Raw genomic sequence first — 11,507 nt, forward strand, 5'->3', positions numbered from 1 at the left:
AATAAAGATTCGCCTAAATTGGCATGAGGGTCGTTCATAATAAAAGAGAATGAGAGTGTCGCCCAACGGTGCTTTAGAAGTGACAAATGAACAAACATATATTTAACATAATTGTCAAGCCCAGCACCGTCGGAAGAGACTATAAATCTATTGTTTGTTGTGTTGTTTGCATTTGGCATGTTTTGAAGACTGGAATGACGAAGGCATTTTGTTCTGCTACCTAAACACTTTATCCTTCGTTACCCCTTTTTGAGCCTTACTTATTTTTCTTTCATACCCCTCGTTCGGAATCAGTAAAAACGACTAGAAAACGCGAGCATGGCATGAAAACATGAAAAAAAAAAGAAGAAAAGAAAACAACAAAACGAAAAAGAAAAGAAAAGAAAAATGGTAACAAAAAAAAACAAAAGAAAGTCAAATGAAAAAAGAGGAATTGGGAACTACGTTTGACCTGATTCCTCAAAGAGGATACGTAGGCGCTTCACGGCTCGGTCATAGTTTTGAAAAAAATATAAATCAATCAAGTAAAAAATCCCCAAGCAAGAAACTGAGGCAAAAGTTGCGTTTGTGGTAAATAAATCTAGTTCCGAAAGTTGTAACTAATAACCCAGAATTAATGCATTTTTGAGCCTTTAATACCCTTTTTTTCTAGCCCTATCCAAAACCCACATTACGGTCCAAAGAAAGACCTTCTGACCAGTCTTCAAAAGATGCCAAGTCAGACAAATGAGAGTCTTACCGGCGAACATAACATTCTGTTCCACAGCAGAAAGGACTCTAATCTCCAGCAGAGAGAGTCATACCGGCAACACTCCAAATCCCCAGCTGGAAAGTCATACAAATGAGAGAGTCTTATCGGTGAAAACCTTCACAGGCACCATAAGGCGATGAAAGCTGAGAGAAGAACAAAAAATGAGAGAGACTTGATAGTGAAAACCCTTCGGGCACTACAAGTCGAATAAGATTAAGAATCCAATGGGGAATCGCCAATTGAATATCTTGAAAGATGATTGACGGTAGAGGATAAGCCACATACGCATGTCATAGCCATTAGAGTCGGTATCTGCGTTTGATAGGTTTTTATTTATAGTTTCTTTTGTAAAAGAGTCATCGTTTCCTTTGTCTTTTGTTTTGTATCTTTTATCTTTCTCCTTTCATAAAAAAATTTCCCCAATAGAGTCTGTCCGGTCAGAACAAGTATGAAATGATTTCAAAATATGCCATCAGCTTTCCAAGATGAGATCTGACTAGTATATCCAAATGGTATAGTCAGCGAGGAACAAGCGCGAGGCCAGTGTCAAAAAAAGATATCCCCAGCAAAGGGAATTGACAGAAGGATTGACAAGTGTCAAGAGGGATACCATTGCCTTTATCAAAAGTTATAAAGCCTCAAGGCCAAGGCCCATGAACAAAGCAAGGAAAGCAGTGAGCATGATTTGGCGGAATCCATACTAGACTAAAAGGTCAGGGAAATGCCAGTTTCCAAGCTATTCCACAAAAGAAGAGGGATATCCCCCAGCAGGAAGGGATTATCCCCAGCACATAATATCATCCCCAACAAGTCGTGGAACACAGCGCAATGAAGGAGAAAGGGAAAGTCATCCCAATAGGAGTATCACAGCCAACCACCATGTTTTAAACTAACAATTTTGTATGATTTGAAACAGGTAAAGGAAATGGCATTGATGCAGAAACGCATGCCACAAGGGATATTATCAAACTGGGGCAGAAAATTTTCCTTCCATTTAGAAAATTTTCTGGAAGTCAGGTACCCCCAGCTGATAACATTTTACCCCCCAACAGGTAAGTAAATAATCCCCACCAAGTTTTCCAGGTAAGACATTTTCAAGTCTTAAGGATATTTTGGGTTCATCCGCCCTCGAATAGGATATTTTGGGTTCATCCGCCCTCGAATAGGATATTTTGGGTTCATCCGCCCTCGAATAGGATATTTTGGGTTCATCCGCCCTCGAATAGGATATTTTGGGTTCATCCGCCCTCGAATAGGATATGTCGGGTTCATCCGCCCTCGAATAGGATATGTCGGGTTCATCCGCCCTCGAATAGGATATTTTGGGTTCATCCGCCCTCGAATAGGATATTTTGGGTTCATCCGCCCTCGAATAGGATATTTTGGGTTCATCCGCCCTCGAATAGGATATTGTGGGTTCATCCGCCCTCGAATAGGATATTGTGGGTTCATCCGCCCTCGAATAGGATATTTTGGGTTCATCCGCCCTCGAATAGGATATTTTGGGTTCATCCGCCCTCGAATAGGATATTTTGGGTTCATCCGCCCTCGAATAGGATTTTATTTTCAAAGTTGTTGTTGAAGCCAGGCGCCCACCTGAATAACGAGAGGAATACTTTTCTTGTCTGTCCATTGCATATTTTAGGCGCCCACCTGTATAACAAGGGAATACATTCCACGCCTTTGCCAATAGGAGACGCACTTCCTAAGTCTAGTTCTGCCAATAGGAGACGCACTTCCTAAGTTAGTTTCACCCATAGGAGACGCATTTCCTCCTAAGTTTAGTTTTACCCATAGGAGACGCATTTCCTCCTAAGTTTAGTTTACCCATAGGAGACGCATTTCCTCCTAAGTTTACTTTTACCCATAGGAGGCGCGTTTCCTCCTAAGTTTACTTTTACCCATAGGAGACGCATTTCCTCCTAAGTTTACTTTTACCCATAGGAGACGCATTTCCTCCTAAGTTTACTTTTACCCATAGGAGATGCATTTCCTCCTAAGTTAGCATTGAAGTTGGGAGCCCGCCCATATCACAGAGGCATACATTTCTGTCCTTTTACTTTCAGTTCTAGGTCGCCCACCAGTAAAATGCGGGAATACATTTCATGTTCTAGGCCGCCCACCAGTAAAATGCGGGAATACTTTCTGTTCTAGGTCGCCCACCAGTAAAATGCGGGAATACATTTCATGTTCTAGGTCGCCCACCAGTAAAATGCAGGAATACATTTCAGTTCTAGGTCGCCCACCAGTAAAATGCGGGAATACATTTCATGTTCTAGGTCGCCCACCAGTAAAATGCGGGAATACATTTCATGTTCTAGGTCGCCCACCAGTAAAATGCGGGAATACTTTCAGTTCTAGGTCGCCCACCAGTAAAATGCGGGAATACTTTCTGTTCTAGGTCGCCCACCAGTAAAATGCGGGAATACTTTCTGTTCTAGGTCGCCCACCAGTAAAATGCGGGAATACATTCATGTTCTAGGTCGCCCACCAGTAAAATGCGGGAATACATTCATGTTCTAGGTCGCCCACCAGTAAAATGCGGGAATACATTCATGTTCTAGGTCGCCTACCAGTAAAATGCGGGCATACATTCAGCTCTAGGTCGCCCACCAGTATAATGCGGGCATACATTTCATAATTTTGCATTGAAGCAACTTTTTAGTCTTGTATTACAGATTTTTGGAATCAGTAACCCCACCAGAAGGCGGAAGGTTACAACAGGAATCCCCAGCAGTAAACAATAAAATCCCCAGCACCGGGAAGCAGAAAGTTGCAACAAGAGGTCCCAGCATAAACTTAAGTGCATGTGTCAAAAGGAAGAAAAGCATCGGAAGAAAAGCACCGGAGGAAACACAAGCCGACAAGAAAGCAAGGCAACAAGAACAAATTTTAGTCTAGCCTAGCTTCTTGTTTTCTTTTAAGCACGGTGTAACAAGGAGATCGGTAAGCAGTGATAACAGCATGCAACAGCAGTAACATCGCAGTCCCACGGTAGTCCCAGCTACCAAAAACTTCCCGAACTACATTGACCTGATTCCTGTTTAGCCCAGGATATGTAGGAAACCTTTGAAGCAAAGGTTCGGTCAAATCTTTTTCAAAAAATGCTTCAACGGAGTACTCGGATGGGCAAAAATCGCTCGCTTTATCTTTGCACGAAAACCCTTCGTGTCTCCGGGCAAAGAGGGGCAGCTGTAAGCACGTGATTTTTGCCCTATATGAGAATTACTCCCAAAAAATTCAAAAATAAAATGATTTTTCTTTGGTGTGCAATTTTGTGATATTTTGAAGAATTATTTGTATTTGTCTGTGCGTGTTTATTCGCTAAATTAATAAAAAATACAAAAATATGTCGCATTTTGCATGTAGAATTTAATTCTACAATTGTTAGTAATTAAAATTGTTTTACAAAAATTAAAAATTACAAAAATAGGCATCGTTTGCATTTTTAGCATTTAATGTCCAAATATACAATTTTATGCTTAATTAATACTTAATTGTGCGTTAATTGTTATTGGGAGTTAATTTGCACCTTTATAACTTAATTTAGTTCTTAATAATAGTTTAAGTATTTTTATAATTTAGTTTTAGAAAAATAAAAGAAGAAAAGAGAGCGAAAATATAAAGAAAGTCGGAATTGGGCCTCTTCTTCAATTTCAAGCTATAGGCCCAAAAAATGGCCCAATCTTCCCTACGACCCAGTCCATTTCGAACTGGGTCGACCCAGTCCATAACCCAAAAGACCCAAACCCCTTTTGTCTTACATTTTACAACACAAAAAAATAGTAAGAAAACCCTAAAAATGCCTAAAGCATCTGCCCCCCCCCTATTCTCCTTCTTCTTCCTCAAAACTCCAAAGCACAACCATGGATACCTTTGACCCCACTCCCTCTCGTCCAAACACCATCAACAAACAGTTCGTCATGACCAAACGACCCCAAGAACCATAGTTACTGCTGTCCGCGTAGCTATCTCTGCGTCGTCACTTCATCTTCTTCGTTTTTTGTCAAGCTCGAGCTTGAGCTCGACATCCATGGCTGCCCAGCTCCACCAAGCAGTCTGCCATTGCCTTCGTCGACCGCTCGCTTCCATGGCAGCTGATTCCGCGTCAACTTCTGCTGCTTCATCGTCCAAACCCCACCGGCGCAACTGCTACTTCATCGATCAAACACCACCGGCGCCGCTGCTTCTCCTGCCTCGTCGTGGCTGTTTGGTATGTCTCCTCCGAGCTGCTGCTTCTGCTTCACTCCATCTCCTTCACGTAAACAAATGAACCCCAGCTGCCTTGTTCATGCCCTTCTGCCGCGACAACTGTTGTTGCTGCTTCGGCGCGGCTTCAGTTGGCTTCGTAGGTTCGTGTTCGTCGCCGTTTGGCCGAGGTTCGTCGAGTCAGTCCATACATATTTCATGTCGAACCGGTTAGTGGATTTTTGAGTTTTATATTGTCCGCATTTTCGTTTTGATATTTTCGAATCTAAAATCGGCAAATGTTTGTTTTGTTTATCGTTTGAATTAATTTTTAGTTCATGTTCATATGTTGTTTGTTAGATAAATTTTTCAGATTTCAAAGGAAGGATTAATTAGTTATTTTTCATGTTTATTTCATGTTTGTATTGTTGTTTAAGTGAATATTTGTTAGTTTAATATTTGTTAGATTCAAATTGAAATTTAATTAATTGTTTCTTCAATTTGTTTCATGTATTTGATGTATTTTCTGGAAATTGTTAATATTGTTAAAGTTCAAGTTTAAATTCATAATTGTTTCTTCTTAGTTTTGTTTTGTCATTTGCCTAAAAGAATTTAGTTGCAATAAGGGAAGTATGTTGGTTTTAGTCATTTGAATCCGTCGTTTTTATTTTTAGATTTAATTCATGTTCATATTATGTTTGTTTGATTTTGAATCCGAAATGTGTATAGTTTGATTTCTTGTTTACCATTTGTGATTATTTCTTGAATTGGTCTCATAATCTTGTTTAAAGTTTAATATAAGAATTGTTTGTTGTAATGTTGTTAGAGTTGATTTTAAGTTCAATATTATTGAATTTAAGAATCTAAATATACTTGTTTGATTGTTGTTGTTGTTTAAATCCGAAAAATAGGTTTGTTGTTGCTAAAAATATTGTTCAATCAAATTTTAGTTGTTCTTGGTTGTTCAATTTGTGTTCATGTTGATTTGTTGTTGAAATGTTGTTAAAATCATGTTCATGTGATATTGTTGTTATGATGTTCATCCGTGTTCATATTGTTGTTTGAACATTGTTAGAAATTGATCATATTGTCTATATTTTGGTTAAGTTTGATTAATTGATGTGTTATAGCTGATGGGTAGTTTGGTAAATTTGTAATACGTTCAGGGGTAGTTTGGTAATTTCAGTAAGGTCGGAAGGGGTAGTTTAGGAATTGTACATTTTGTAATTGTTTATTTGAAGCATGGGGGACAAAATGAAATGGGGTGGGTTGTGATATGATTATTTAATATAAAGGGGGACAAGATTTAATTTAAAGGGGAATCTTGTATTATTTTAAATGAAGCATGGGGGACAAAATATAATGGGGTGGTGTGATATATTTATTTAATGTAATGGGGATGAGTGGGAAGATAATGGGTTTGGTAGAGAAAGGGATTGATTTTAATTGATTAAAGGGTGGGGATTATATATAGAGAGGTCTGAAAAAATCAGGACAAGAGAAAAGGAGGGAGAAATACACAGACAGAAAAAAAACGAGAGAGAGAAACAAATCTGAAAATAAGAGAGAAAAGGGCTGAACATTTAAGAGATAGAAAATTCCGAAAAATATTTAAGCTTTCAAATAAAAAAAACTAAAAAAATATTCTGCTTTCTTTTGTTGTTTGAAATCAGAATTGATTGTTGTTTCATAAAAGCTGAAGCTTTTGCTTTTTTTTGGATTACTACTCCACCGGTCTGTTATTGGTTTGTTACTGTTGCTGGGCTATTGTTGCTGTGTTGTACTGATTTTACTGCTGTTGCTGATTCTCATATTCATTTTCTTTTGCTTCCAATATCAGGTACACAACTGAAAAGCTGTTTATTGTAATCCGAAATATGAAGCGTGAATACATATGAAGAATGAAAATTTGAAGTTTTAATTTCGTTTTTATTTCTTTGTTCCTTTTGTTGATTGTATTTAAGCTATTTCATGAATTACTAAATAATAACTGGAATAAGAAAATAATATCATAAGTTAGTCTGTAATAAATCAGTTCGGCAAAATAGGTTAATTCACTAGTTATGAAGGCTTCAAGATTATAGGTTGATCATGAACAAGTAGCTAAATTTAGCTAAGACACGAATTTAAATTAAACATCGTAAATTAGGCATTAAGGCATGACTTGAGCTTAAGCAAGATTAAGAGAACGTTTAAGTCTAATAAACTTTCTAATAAGCTTTAGTAATTATGGTTAAATCTAGTTTCAAATGATTGTGAATAATTAATCTCAATAATTTTAATTTTTTTTTAAAAAAAATAACAATGTTGAGTTTTAATCTAGCTATATTTGTTTATTTTGAATATTAGTTGTTGAATTTTTATTTTATTTATAATTTCGAAATTAAGAGTGAAATTCTTTTTTCATCAATATTTGTATTAATCAAGCAATTAGCATGTCATGTCTTCTTAAAATAATAAAAACTAGTAATAAATTAGGATTTTCTTTCTTTATTTTAGAGACTCATTTTATAGAAAAATGTAGTCGTTTTAAGATTTGTCCAAATAAATGAGATGAGCCTCGCTTAATGAAATGTATAGATTGCGGGGCCCTCAATAAATGTACATTTAATCGCTTAGAATTAGGGAGGAGCCGTTTTAGCAAATTTCACGGCCCTACCCAAAATAATGATACACTAGACTCTTTAGGCGCGATTTAATTAATTTTACCTTCTTAAACTCGGATGCGCATTTCATGCGACCCAAATCTAAATCCTAAAACATTGAATAAAAATGTGTTCCGGATTGCGGGTGCATTTCATGTGACGTAATCCAAAGACATGTTTTAAACGATGTTCACAATTTTTTTAAAATAATAATAATAATAATAAAGTGGTAAAGAGTTAAAATTGGCACATCGGTTCATAATTGTATTAAAATCAGATAAATAAGCCAAATATGACAATTGAGCAACCGTGCTAGAACCACGGAACTCGGGAATGCCTAACACCTTCTCCCGGGTTAACAGAATTCCTTATCCGGATTTCTGGTTCGCGGACTGTAATATGGAGTCATTCTTTTCCTCGATTCGGGATTAAACTGGTGACTTGGGACACCCTAAATCTCCCAAGTGGCGACTCTGAAATAAATAAACAAATTCCGTTTCGACTGTCCTTTAATTGGAAAAAACTCCTTGTACCCTCGCGGGGGCGGAATAAGGAGGTGTGACAGCTCTGGCGACTCTGCTGGGGACATATGACCAAGAACCACTGGTTCAGGGTTAGAAATTCGAGCTTAGATAAATTGTTATATTTGGCTTTATCTGATTTTTACATGTGTTTGAGCCTAATGTGCTAAATGATGCTTTTACCGCTTTGATATTATGTGAACTGTATATAAATTGTGCCGAAACCCATCTTCTCTCTGAGTCTTCTGAATCATGAAGAAGGGTGTACTTCGTACGACTTCTTTTCTGTATAGTGTCAAGTCCCAATTTAGAACGAGGTTTGGATAAGTCGCAAAGCCGGTGAAGCTTCTGTATTCCCGGACTGCCGCCTCCTCCTCGGCTCGAGCTGTCCGCTCGGGTAAACCAGGTCTAGAACAAACACCCAGGTTCTAAACCTAGTATAACAAATCCATATGCCGGATCCCTAGTAGGAACGTTTGTTTGCATCACATGCATTTGACTTTGGAGGCCCAGCACAGGGGTTGGGTCTGTCTAGGACAGGTGTACCAAAAATAAAAATGACTATCCTGATGCATCTTACTTGCTACTACTTGCGCATTTATTTGATTCGGACTTGTGTGCTGACTGACTTGTAAATATCAGGAATAATATTTTGAAATTGAAAAAAAAAAGGAAATAGCGGTTAGGGAATTGATTGTTTATTTTTGAAAAGAAAACAAATGCCCAAATACTGTCAAAACTCTGCCGAAATTTTAAGAAAATGAAAAAAAAAATGTCATATTAGTTTGTTTTATTAAAAGCTAAGAAAAGAAAAAAAAGTCGTTGTTCTGTTTTTGTTTTTCAAAAATAAAATATAGAAAAAAATATATAGTTTGTCTTGCCATGAAAATGAAAAAAAAAAGTCTTATTTTTAAAATATTTTTTTTATTATTTATTTGCTTATGAAAATGCAAAAAAAAACAAAAAAAAAGTCTTTCATTATTTGTCGCAAATATATATATATATATATATAAATCCGAAAAGTTTTTTTTTATTTTCCAAAAGATATATATATCTTTATTTGTTGCAAAGAGTATTTGTCTTGCCAAGAAAATTCAAAATAAAATTCCAAAAAGATATGTCTTGCAAAAAATAATATAAATATCTTTATTTTCCATTGTTGATAAAACAAAAATAATAAAAATGTTTTCTTTTAAGAAAAAAAATCCGAAAATATTTTGATTCTTCTTTCAAAATTGAAAAGAAAATTCAAAATTCAAAAAATATATTTTAGAAGCATTTCTTTTATCAAAAGTAAAATTCCAAAAAAAAAAAAATTTCTTTAGAATAAAAAAAAAATGGAAATTCGAAAAAAAAAACTTTCTTTTACTTTTGAAATTCTCAAAGTTCAAATCAAAAGAAAAGGAATTTTTACAAGTTTTTATTTCAAAAAGAAATCAATCAAAAAAAAAATATACTTCCTTTGAGCAGTTCTTTCACAGTTCCAATAAAAAAAAATATTAGTTCATTTACTTATTCACGAGACCCGAACTACGCGGGTTTGATTCTCACCGGATGTGAGATACGTAGGCAACCCTCATCGGGTTCAACCCCACATTTTGCTAAAATAGCCAAAAACAAATTAAAAAAAAATGTCAAAATTAAAATTTTGTCATGAAGAAGTCGGGTGACGCTGTTTTGTCAAAACATAGCCGAATGTTCCCGAAAGGGACGCCGGAAGGCTGACTTTGCATAAATAGCCACCTTTTGGGTCATGTTTAGGATTTTGGTACAGTTGACCCACACAGCCTTAAAAAATCTTCGTCTCCGAGGCGCTGAAGGGCCGTGTTTGCAACACCAGGTTTTTATTGCAATTTGAAAAGAAAAAAAAACAAAGAGTCAGCGGTCAGGTGAATACCGTTTGGATTTTTGGTCAAAATAAGCCGAGCCAGCTTCGGCCGCGTCTTAAACCGTTCTTGCCGAAATAGCCTTAGAGTATCTTTCAGTTGTCGAAGGGTTATTTTCGTAAAAGAACAGACAAGTTTGTAAAGTGTCATAAAATAATCCTCCCCGGCCACATTTGCAAAAATAACCATTTGGTTGCATTTGTCGAACAGAAAAAAGGGAGCTAGCCTTTTGTTTTTGAGTTTATAAATCTCTTGTTTAGAATATATGGTTTGTTTGATTTTCGAGTTCGCAGGTCATCTTTAAACATTTGAAACCCAATTTGTTTTTTTGTGAAAATTGATAAAAAAAATGTGTCTTATTGTTGTTACCTTTCATTTGGTCCGAACTACGCAAGGTCTGATTCATGCGGGGACATGATACGTAGACAATCTCCATAAGATTCGACCACCACTAAAAAAAAAAGAAAAAAATAATAATAATAATAATAATAATAAAAAGAATAAATAAATAAAGGAAAGTGTGGGAAATTTTCGGAGGGGCACAATTGTATCTCTGATATATGATTGTCTGTCAAATGCCCTAACACTAACGTTGATGGCTTCCCTTTGCTGTGTTCATATATAGAAAAGTGGTTGGTTGTGGTAGTTCTTCCCTGCAAAGCAAAATCAAAGAACAATGGCTCAGAACTGCAGAACCGAGTGGGTCGGTATCGATGACCGACAACAATTGATCGAACGAAATAACAGGTTGGTAGAGGAAGTGAAAATGCTGAGACAACATGTAACAGATATGTATCAGGCATGGATAACTGGAAAAGCACCACCCCTTCCACCGCCAAGCCTCTTGAACTCTGTCATTTCCCAAGCACCCAACACCATAATGGAAGATCCCCCATACTCTCCATCCCAACCCACTTATGGCAGCTTTCCCAGCTACCTGAGTAGCTCCATCACTCCTCAATGCTTCTCCGCTCCCCAACACCACTTCTTTCCCCGCCATACTTCACTTTCCAGGCACCCTGCTCCACAAAATGCCTACCCACCTACACAAGCCTACCAAAAGCCACCTGGATCAGGTTTCCGACCCTGTCAACATGCAAGAATGAAGAGGCTGCTGAAACGAGGAAAGGCTCTCACCCCCTTCGGGGTATCTTATGTCAGTCTGTTTGAAAGGCTAAGGCATGCTGGCTCGATTGAGCCACTCCCCGCATGTACTCTAAATCCACTTGCAAGGAGCTTTGATCCGGCAGCGCGATGCGCCTACCACTCCAATGTCATAGGGCACAACATTGAGAGCTGTCATAGTTGGAGAAGGGAAGTAGAGAAAATGATCCGAGAAGGGCGGGTTGTGATTAATAACAGTGACATGGAGCACTCGAACCCCCTCGAGAACTTGCCGACGGAGGTTGATGAGATTGAAGCTGGTAATGGTCTCGGCAGTATTGATGTAAAGCTCAGTGGCTAAAATGCCAATTTTGATAAAGTGGGAGGACGTTTCGTTCCTTGGTCAGCAAGA

This window comes from Nicotiana tabacum, chromosome 6 (assembly GCF_000715075.1).
Source record: "Nicotiana tabacum cultivar K326 chromosome 6, ASM71507v2, whole genome shotgun sequence".
Taxonomy (NCBI): Eukaryota; Viridiplantae; Streptophyta; class Magnoliopsida; order Solanales; family Solanaceae; genus Nicotiana; species Nicotiana tabacum.